A 10,617-nucleotide genomic window follows, 5' to 3' on the forward strand; every position below is an offset into this window, starting at 1 on the left:
ATAAGGCAGTGACTAGTGGGGTGCCGCAAGGCTTGGTGCTGGGTCCACAGTTTACAATATATATTAACGATTTAGATGAGGGAATTAAATGTAACCTCTCTAAGTTTGCAGATGAAACAAAATGTGGCAGTGTGAGCTGTGAGGAGAATGCTGTGAGGTTGCAGGGTGACTTGGATAGGCTGGGTGAGTGGGCAGATGCATGGCAGATGCAGTATAATGTGGATAAATGTGAGGTTATCCGCTTTGGTGGCAAGAACAGAAAGGCAGATTATTATTTGCATGGTGTCAGATTAGGAGAAGGGAAGGTGCAATGAGACCTGGGTGTGCTTGTACATCAGTCACTGAAAGTAAGCATGCAGGTACAGCAGGCCTTCATTGCGAGAGGATTTGAGTTTAGGAGCAAGGAGGTCCTACTGCAGTTGTACAGGGCCCTGGTGCGACTGCATCTGGAGTATTGTATTCAATTTTGGTCTCCTAATTTGAGGAAGGACATTATTGCTATTGAGGGAGTGCAGCGTACGTTCACCAGGTTAATTCCTGGATGGCGGGACTGATGAATGATGAAAGAATGGGTCGACTGGGCTTGTATTCACTGGAATTTAGAAGGATGAGAGGGTATCTTATAGAAACATATAAACATTTTAGAGGATTGGACAGGGTAGATGCAGGAAAAATGTTCAGAACTAGGGGTCACATTTTAAGAAAAATGGTAGGCCATTTAAGACTAAGATGAGGAAAGACTTTTTCACCCAGAGACTTGTGAATGTGGAATTCTCTCCCACAGAAGGCAGTGGAGGCCAAATCACTGGTTGTTTTCAAGAGATAGTTAGATTTAGCTCTTAGGGCTGAGGGAATCAAGGGATATGGGGAAAAACCGGAACGGGGTACTGATTTTGGATGATCAGCCATGATCATTTTGCATGGTGGTGCTGGCTTGAAGGGCTGAATGGCCTACTCCTGCACCTATTTTCTATGTTTCTATGTAATAGTGTCCATTTAACATAATGCTTGCTGCACGAGATGAGGTCCTATACACTATAAACAAATCTTTACATTTCACATTCTAACCTGGCATGTTTCAAGGCACTACAAAATCATTTGGATTTGTATGCTGATATTTTTTTCATTATAACAACAATTTTCAGTTTGTTTTCTTTTGTCTTTAACACATTTGTACATATGAAGGGAGGGTGGGGGGTGGGGGGTGGTATACTGAACTAATTTACACTGATCTGAATAGAATGACCTTGGTGGATAAATCTGGCTGCAGCTGACTTGTATAGCTGGTGGAATTTATAATAAGCATCCCATGCCATTTGTTGCCTTGCTTCACCGTCTGTACATTGTCGGATAATGGATTGTGCCCAAATCTGCATACAGTATTTTATATTTCATTTGATGATCTTTCTAGTCACCAAGGGTGTCTTCCACTTCAGTGCAGGTAGAATGGGTGGGGGGGGAGGGGGGGAGAGGGTGAGAAATGTGTGAGTCGATGCATATAGTCTCTATTAATTTTAGATAATTCATCTCTCATCTGAATTGTAACTTCTAGTTGGGGTGTGATGAGGATGGAACAGTTTTTTTTATGACAGTGCTGCGCTCATCAGTGTGGCAGATGGTGGTTAGGAGTGAGTGGTGTGCAATTTTCAGTAAACAAATTCTTTATTGATGACAGATCATGGGGAGCGAGAAAATGGTCTGTGATTTAATAAGGGAGTCTTTCAGAGAACACTGACAAGGGATTGTATACCTAAGCAGACAAAAAAAAAGATCTATAATAGCTGGTGTCATCTGAAAGGACAGGTAATAGGAGTTTGTTTTCAAATAAATGCCAGAAAGCATATTTTAATATTGCTATTGAACCAATACCCTGAGACTACAAAACAATTGTTAGCTCCAAAGCTGATTATAAATAGTATTGGTTTAAATGAAGGCTATTGTGTGAAGCAGGAATCGCTGAGTGTCTGTTTGTAAAGGGCCCAAAATATTACAGTCAGGATTAATTTGAAAAGACAAAGAAGGTGGTTAAGCCAATTAAAGAGATACCACTGTAAAGTGCAGCATTTTCTGAATCGTGCTCAAGTGTAATAATAAATCGAGACTAAATGAGAAGCATTGTTTCTTTCTGCACTCACATTACTTGTCAGCCTCGTCTCCATTATTGGGAAAACATGCAGCCAGATGTTTACGAACCAGTCCCAGCAGAAGATACTTGGACACCTGTTCAAGTTTTCTTTCTCTTCAGACTCAAATTATGATCGGTTTAAAGTGAGCTTGTGATTTATTTTGTTTTAGCCTCTTCTTAATAGTCAGCTGCAATTAACTATTGTAGTATTGTAGTAAAGGCTCCACAATCTCATTCCCGACAGTCAAGAAAAGGATTTTCATTGGAAGCCAAATAAATTAGATACACATAAATATGAAAAATAATATTTGTATTTAAAATTAAATTGTAGCTTGAAGTTTTCACTCAAGTGGAACAATTTTGTCTGCACAGTTTAGTTTAGTTTAGAGATACAGCGCTCAAACAAGTCCTTCACCCCATCGAGTCTGTGCCGACCAGCGATCCCGCACAATAACACTATCCTACACACACTAGGGACAATTTAAAATTTTACTAAGCCAATTAGCCTGCAAACCTGTATGTCTTTAGAGTGCGGGAGGAAACCGGAGCACTCGGAGAAAACCCACCCATACAAATTCCATACAGACAGCACCCGTAGTCAGGATCGTACCTGGGTCTCCGGCGCTGTAAGGGAGCAACTCTACTGCTGCACCACCATGCCGCGCCGTTCCCAGATAACTTTTCGAAAAGATCACAAAAAAGAGATTCAGATTAGCTTGCACAATCTAAAAACAGGAGGTGCACAGGAGGTTTGGGGAGGGGCTCCAAAAATGAAGCTGAGACCTTTTGGATTCATGATCCGTTCTGATGTACGATCATTGTTCGGAATCATAGGGCCACATTGTGTTGACTGGGCCAATGGTTCTAATGGTAAGAATTGGCCACTAGTCTTTAATTTCTCAGCACATCTTGGACTGCTGGATGTGTTTTGTGAAAGGTGGATGGCTAAAGATGCTGGAGGTTTGATACCATGCACTGGATTTGGACTCGAGTTGGACAGAGCATTGACGTGCTGACAACAGGATCTGGCACCGAGTCACATCAAGCTGTCAGCTCTATGCCCGGGAAGCAAATGTGGGAACGGAGATGCCATTCTATGAATCAGATTATTGGCCCTGTGAATACAGCGCATGCTTTACTTATTTTAACTTTGTTTTAGTGGGCCAGATCATGGTTGATTGGACCAGCCTGCGCTTGGTTGTGCTTGCTTTTAGTGGTTGCATGACACACAATTGCTGCTGCAACCCTGCTATAAATGGAATGACTCCGTGGTAACCAGGCTTTTAGTTTAGTTTAGTTTAGTTTAGTTTAGTTTAGTTTAGTTTAGTTTAGTTTAGTTTAGTTTAGTTTAGTTTAGTTTAGTTTAGTTTAGTTTAGTTTAGTTTAGAAATACAGCGCGGAAACAGGCCCATCGGCCCACCAGGTCCCCGCCTACCAGTGATCCCCGCACATTAACACTATCCTACACACACTAGGGACAATTTTTACATTTACCAAGCCAATTAACCTACATGTATGTCTTTGAGAGGAAACCGAAGATCTTGAAAAAACCCACGCAGGTCATGGGGAGAACGTACAAACTCCATACAGACAGCACCCGTAGCCGGGATCGAACCCGGCTCTGCAAGTGCTGTAAGGCAGCAACTCTACTGATGCATCTGGAAGGCTTGCTCCCCAGCACCAGCCCAATGACCTTTGAACACATGTAAAATCATACTTCAAATCATTTATTGCTCATCCGAAGAGTGATGAATGGCAGAGCATGTTTAAGGGGCTAAGTGGCCGGTCCTAGCTCCTGATCCATATGTCAGCTATTCTCCTTTAATTTTTCAAGTGACAGATTGATTTCCATCTCAGAATTTTTGTCTTGGACCCAGATATTCCTAGGGACGTGTGCTGCAGTGCTGTTGCATTTGCAAAGTGCAGGCCCTTAAAACCAGAAAGCAAATTAACAGGTAAGTGACTTGTGTCATTAATAATAATTTCTTGCAAGGTTTGACTGCTCAGTCTTTGCTCTTGTTGAAATAAATTAGAAGGTAATTATTACAGTTCTGGCCCCCAAACCCACAATTAAAGTCAATGGTGATCAAATTTTAAGACAGATTTCATGTCACTGCCACTTAGAGTTAAAAATACCTATGGATTTCACAGAACATTAAACTCATTAGGATACTAAAAGTCTTTCTCCAATCTCATTCATTTCAGAAAATAAATTATCAGATGCAGAAGTATTCAAAATCAAATAATATTTTTCTCGTAAAAGACTATTTTCATTTTGGCAGGACCTCATGTATCAGATTATAAACCAGGTAATGAGGTGCAAACTAGACAGATGGTCTACTACAAATTTGAAGACAGTGCTGGAGTAGCTGAACGAGTCAGGCAGCATCTCAGGAGAACGGATAGGTGACTATTTAGTCGGAACCCTTCTTCTGACCGATTGTATGGGAGGGTGAAGAGAGCTGGAAGAGAGGAGAGGCAGGACAAAGCCTGGCAGGTAAACGGCCGATGAAGGTGAGGAGGCTTTGCAGCTCTTAAAGTCACAACCCTCCGCTTACTCCGCAAAAAAATGTTCCCCTCCATATTTGTGTGTTTTGAACATTTTCAATGGAATAGGAGTTTGAGCTTCAGTGGAGGTAATCCAGGAAAATTCATAGGCCAGTGAGCCTCATGCCAATGGTTGGGAAGCTATTGGAGAGGATTCTTTGGGACAGGATTTACTCATATTTGAGGAGAATGGGCTAATTAAGAACAGCCAATATGGCTTTGTCAGCTGAAGATCATGTCTTACGAGCTTGATTGCGATTTTTGAGATGACGAAGGTCATCGATTAGGGTGGAGCAGTGGATGTTGTCAACATGGATTTTGATAAAGTCCTTCATGGTTGACTGACCCAGAAGATAGCGATGCATGGGAACCATGATGACCTGGTCATTTTGAAAGCAAAAAAGCTGCAGATGTGGAACATCTGAGAAAAATAATTGAAATGCAGTCACTATTGTGCTTTCCTTCTTTTTAGCAGTTCCTTGAGAACAAGCATTTGAAGTCACAGAGTAATAGAGTAACTCAACAGGTCTGGCAGCATCTCAGAAGAACATGGGTATTTGAACGATCTTGCTGAGATAGTGTTGATGGTATCTTCCCAGAGCCTCAAGGTATCTGCTGGAGGTAATCCAAGTCCCAGATGTATACTGGACGGCAATGATCACACTGTCTGATAGCCCATGGCATTATTTTGCCAAGTTTGAGGTCTTGACCTTCAAACCCCACTGCACTCAGCTTTTCAAAGGCTTTGCTGGTGATTTTTTTTTAACAACATCTGTCTTTTGTTAAGAGGTGGATCCCAAGATATGGGAAAAAGCTATGTTTTTCTCAGCCTCTCCATTAACTTTTATTCATGTTGTATAGCAGGACAAGTTAGTAGAGGATATGTCCCTTGTTGCTGTTGAGTGTAAGGCCTAGATAGACACAAAATGCTGGAGTAAGTTAGCGTGTCAGGCATCATCTCTGGAGAGAATGAATAGATGACGTTTCGGGTCGAGACCCCTTATAAGACCTGCTGACCCGCTGAGTTACTCCAGCATTTTGCGTCTATGGTCTGTGTAAACCAGCATCTGCAGTTCCTTCTTACACATTGAGTGTAAGGCCAATTCTCTTGGAGCTTTCAAGATCTTGTGTCTTCTCCTAGATGGGGACGAAAATAAAAGGAAATCCCAGAATGGAGTCAACCTTGGCAATATTCCCAGCCTTTCTGATGTGACACACCTTGAAGATGGACTGGATGGAAGGAAGAGACAAGCCTGTGATGACTGGGCTGTGTTCACCATTCTTTGCAGGTTCAGGTGGCAAAGGCAGAGCAAAGGCAAAGTAGGCTGAGTTATACATCGGAATACTTAATATAACCATATAACCATATAACAATTACAGCACGGAAACAGGCCATCTCGACCCTTCTAGTCCGTGCCGAACACATAATCTCCCCTAGTCCCATATACCTGCGCTCAGACCATAACCCTCCATTCCTTTCCCATCCATATAACTATTTAATTTATTTTTAAATGATAAAGACAAACCTGCCTCCACCACCTTCACTGGAAGCTCATTCCACACAGCTACCACTCTCTGAGTAAAGAAGTTCCCCCTCATGTTACCCCTAAACTTCAGTCCCTTAATTCTCAAGTCATGTCCCCTTGTTTGAATCTTCCCTACTCTCAGTGGGAAAAGCTTTTCCACGTCAACTCTGTCTATCCCTCTCATCATTTTAAAAACCTCTATCAAGTCTCCCCTTAACCTTCTGCGCTCCAAAGAATAAAGCCCTAACTTGTTCAACCTTTCTCTGTAACTTAGTTGCTGAAACCCAGGCAACATTCTAGTAAATCTCCTCTGTACTCTCTCTATTTTGTTGACATCCTTCCTATAATTAGGCGACCAAAATTGTACACCATACTCCAGAATTGGCCTCATCAATGCCTTGTACAATTTTAACATTACATCCCAACTTCTATACTCAATGCTCTGATTTATAAAGGCCAGCACACCAAAAGCTTTCTTTACCACCCTATCTACATGAGATTCCACTTTCAGGGAACTGTGCACAGTTATTCCCAGATCCCTCTGTTCACCTACATTCTTCAATTCCCTACCATTTACCATGTACGTCCTATTTTGATTTGTCCTGCCAAGATGTAGCACCTCACACTTATCAGCATTAAATTAATGCATCTGTAGAGGTTCGTGGGGATCCTCGTGAATGAGCTGAACCTTCTTATCCACCGAAGGAAGTAAATACATGGCTAACTGACAGATCTCTGTGGACTTGCCAGCCAGCCAGTCATAAGTGTATTCCAACCCAGTTAAAAAAATGAAAGATGCCTCTGGCAACAGTGTGCTTGGCTCTGGGATTCATGTTCTTCTGGCTGACACTTGGTCATCTGCTCTGTCATGTAGAAAAGCCACATATTGGAGCCACCCCGCATGACCCATCTCATGGTTGACTTGGCAGGTAAGTCTGCAAAGAATTGGAGCAAGCACTGTTGGCAGATTGGAACAAGCATAATCCAGTCCAATGGATGAAATGTGTAGAAAGGAACTGCAGATGCTGGTTTACACAAAAAGCAGTAGTAAGTCAGCTGGTCAGGCAACATCTCTGGAGAGAAGGAATGGGTGACGTTTCGGATCGAGGGTCGAAGAAGGGTCTCGACCTGAAATGTCACCTATTCCTTTTCTCCAGAGATGATCTCTGACCCGCTGAGTTACTCCAGCTTTTTGTGTCTATCTCCATTGGGCGTAATGCTTAATATCCAACTAAGAGTCAAATATGGTACATATGGCTTGGAAGTGTTGCTGTGTCCCTTTTAGACAGGTATTCAATGAGCAAAGAGCTACTGCAGGGTGGCATTAACTTGCATTTATTTATTTACAGGGATCTCAGGTAATTAATGACACCAGCTTATTTACTTCTGCTAAATTTTAACGTAGTGTGTGTTGGAATGAGTCTTGATTTCCTGTTTCTGCAGTACTGAAATATTGTCGTCTCTGGTGATTGTTCTGTTTCTCAACCATACTTTCTGCAGAAGAGTCTTAGAAAATATAGTGCTACGATTTAAGGGTGTAAGCACTTCTGGTTAAAGAATTGTGCGATTTTCTGCAGTTTCTGCATTCTTCTGCCAATATGAAAGACTGTGGCAGAACATGGACATTAACCTCTCCAAAGCTACAGACCCATTTGATAGATCGGCTGCTGACTAATGGGTGACATACTGGTCATGTTTCCTTAAGAATGCTCCAGAATGATTACATTCTGTCTGGCTGTTTAGCAAACCATATCATCATATTAAATACATTACCAGAAAGAGCAGGTCTTCTTTCAGTCGTGAATGAAAGAGTAAAAGATACAACCTTCACGATTTATTTTTTTATTAATTTAATAACATGTACTAACAACAGTAGCACTAATCTCTAGATTTAATTTGTCCTTCAATGCATCTTTAATGTGTATTTTTCAAATTGCTATTAGTGCCTGTTAAGGAAATACCGCATGAACAAATAGGTTCTATAATTATTAAAACAGTGATTTACCAACAAAATATATACAACATATAGATAAACACAGCAACAAATAATCTGCAATATGTTAGCCAGCGAGGGGGAGAGGTGATGCTGTGACCCATGAGAGTGATGCTCAAGCCGTTTATCAATGTCAACTCAAGCCCTGAATCTATTAATGCCACGGATCGCTTAACAATGCTCCTTTCTTCATTGAGTAGAAAAAAATGTTGCATTTTAGAATAGTGTTTTTACTGTTTCTCCTTTGTTTGTTTTTTTCTCACAATAGACCATGCTGGCTACAGCAAATAAATTAGGCTGGAGGGGTTTTATGGTCTTAAAGATTAATATACTAGGGTCATTGGGAAATCACAATGCAGTTGCACACTGGGCTGAATGAGTTGCATTTCGAGGTCACCTCCACTAATTCATCTGGTTTCTGTCCAGAATTAAATCTGCTTACAGTCACCTTGAGATGTTCTGCTAAATTAAACGAAGTATATTAAGCAGAAAGTTTGTTTTAGGTTTTTCTAATCCTTATTTTTCATCAGGGTTTTATTTTAAAGATGCAAAGGCTCTGTTAGTAAGTCTTGCTATTGAATCTATATGCCGTGAAATCTAGTCTGAATAAAGAGATGAATGCACTGGATAGACAATGCAGTGCAGCACTGGGGGAGTGGTATGAAGTTGGGGGGCGCCATATTTCAAATGAGACTCCTTAAGTTGCATAAAAAGATCCTATTATGAAGAAAAGGTGGAAAATATACTCTGCCAATACTTATCCCTCAAACACTATCCAACATCACCAAGGTAGGTAGTATTTGCGATTTGGTTTGCCTGTTGCTATTACTGCATTACAATGCTTCATAAAGACTTAGTTTTTTTTTTAAATGTCATGAAAGTTTCGTGTAAAAATAGCATCCTTCTCTGTTGAAAATGTATTGTTTTTACCTGAGCTGCCAGTTACCCAGAACCCCCTGGTTGGAGGTCGCTAGCACCAGTTTAAAGGTCAGCTGGACCCCAGACTGGCCACAAGGCCGCATCATAAATTAAAATCCCCACATTGATCTTTGTCTCAGAGGTGTAGGAACAATGAAATTAGCTTTTGCAACCATCAGCAAAAAGCAGCTGGCTAATTAATTGCCCTCAAAATTCAAATAGTGTTAGTGTTTTGAAAATTGAATCAGCATGAAGTTTCTTTTTTCTCTCTTCCTTGCATTCTACGCCCTACACAACCCTGTCCAACCCCCTTGCCTCCCCTCAGCTTTGCACACTTGCTGAAGTTTACAGAAAATGAAATTGGCAGAAGGTGTGTGGTGTGCAGTCAGATCTCAGTCGCATTTACCTCTTTATTTATTGCAAGCTTGCAATAGGTTTTACTCTCACAACTTGCCTTTTTTGACCCAATGAGACCCATTCCTTCATTGCCATCTCCCATCTCATCACGTACCAACTCTTCATCGTTTGTGAGACCAAATAAAGGCCTCCCCTGCACCATGATATCACGCACTCACCTTCATCATTCCTTCATCATCCCATCACCCGCCGTGCTTGCCTCAGAGTATGGTATTGAGAAGCAAGGGGGCCCCTATATCTCAATGACGCTCTCCTCCCCACCCTTGCAATTACTACCAGAGAATTGTTAACCTGCAAGTGGGAGATAAAACCATCAAAACTGCACGCACTTTGGGAGATCGGCTCTGTTACTGTTCAACAAGAGTGAATTAGGTTTGTTACATTCTCCTCGGGAGAGCCAGGTTCCCTTCTAACGTATGCTAATCCTTCAATTGGAGCACTACTTCAACACAGCTTTGAATTTAATATCACGTTCAGAGGGTCCCCGGGCTTTCTGAAACTCACCAGTGAGAGCAAGGCAAGGTAATTGAGGAGGCTAATTAAAATTCATGGAAATAGGATAATAAGTTTCCAGTGCCCACAGCTGCTTTCTCACCTACTACTAGAAAATGATCTGTTTAAAAAGTACTTTCACCGAGAATTTACTTCAGAAGCTCCAGACATCTTCTGAATCAAATCCAAATGGGTGGCTGTATAAGAGTTTATCCCAAAGGTAGGTGAATGTGGCCATTGGCAGTAACAGCTGCAGCCTGTTGTTGAGAGACCTGCGCTGCTCCTCAGGGAGGGCAGATACAAAGAAATGAAGGGTAGAGACAAGAGAGGCAGCAGACAGGTGAAACACCCCAAATCAGTTTGTTCACTGCTGAGTTTGACCTTGAATTTCTTTACATCAGATCAAGAATACTTTAGCAAGTATGATGAAGAGAGATTTCTTAAATCCGAGGGTGGTGAATCTGTGGAATTAATTGCCACAGAAGGTTGTGGAGGTCGTCAATGGATATTATTAAGGTAGATATGGATGGATTCTTGATTAGTACGGGTGTCAGGGGTTATGGGGAGTAGGCACGAGAATTGGGTTAGGAGGGAGATAT

The sequence above is a fragment of the Amblyraja radiata genome, chromosome 2, assembly GCF_010909765.2.
Source record: "Amblyraja radiata isolate CabotCenter1 chromosome 2, sAmbRad1.1.pri, whole genome shotgun sequence".
Lineage (NCBI taxonomy): Eukaryota > Metazoa > Chordata > Chondrichthyes > Rajiformes > Rajidae > Amblyraja > Amblyraja radiata.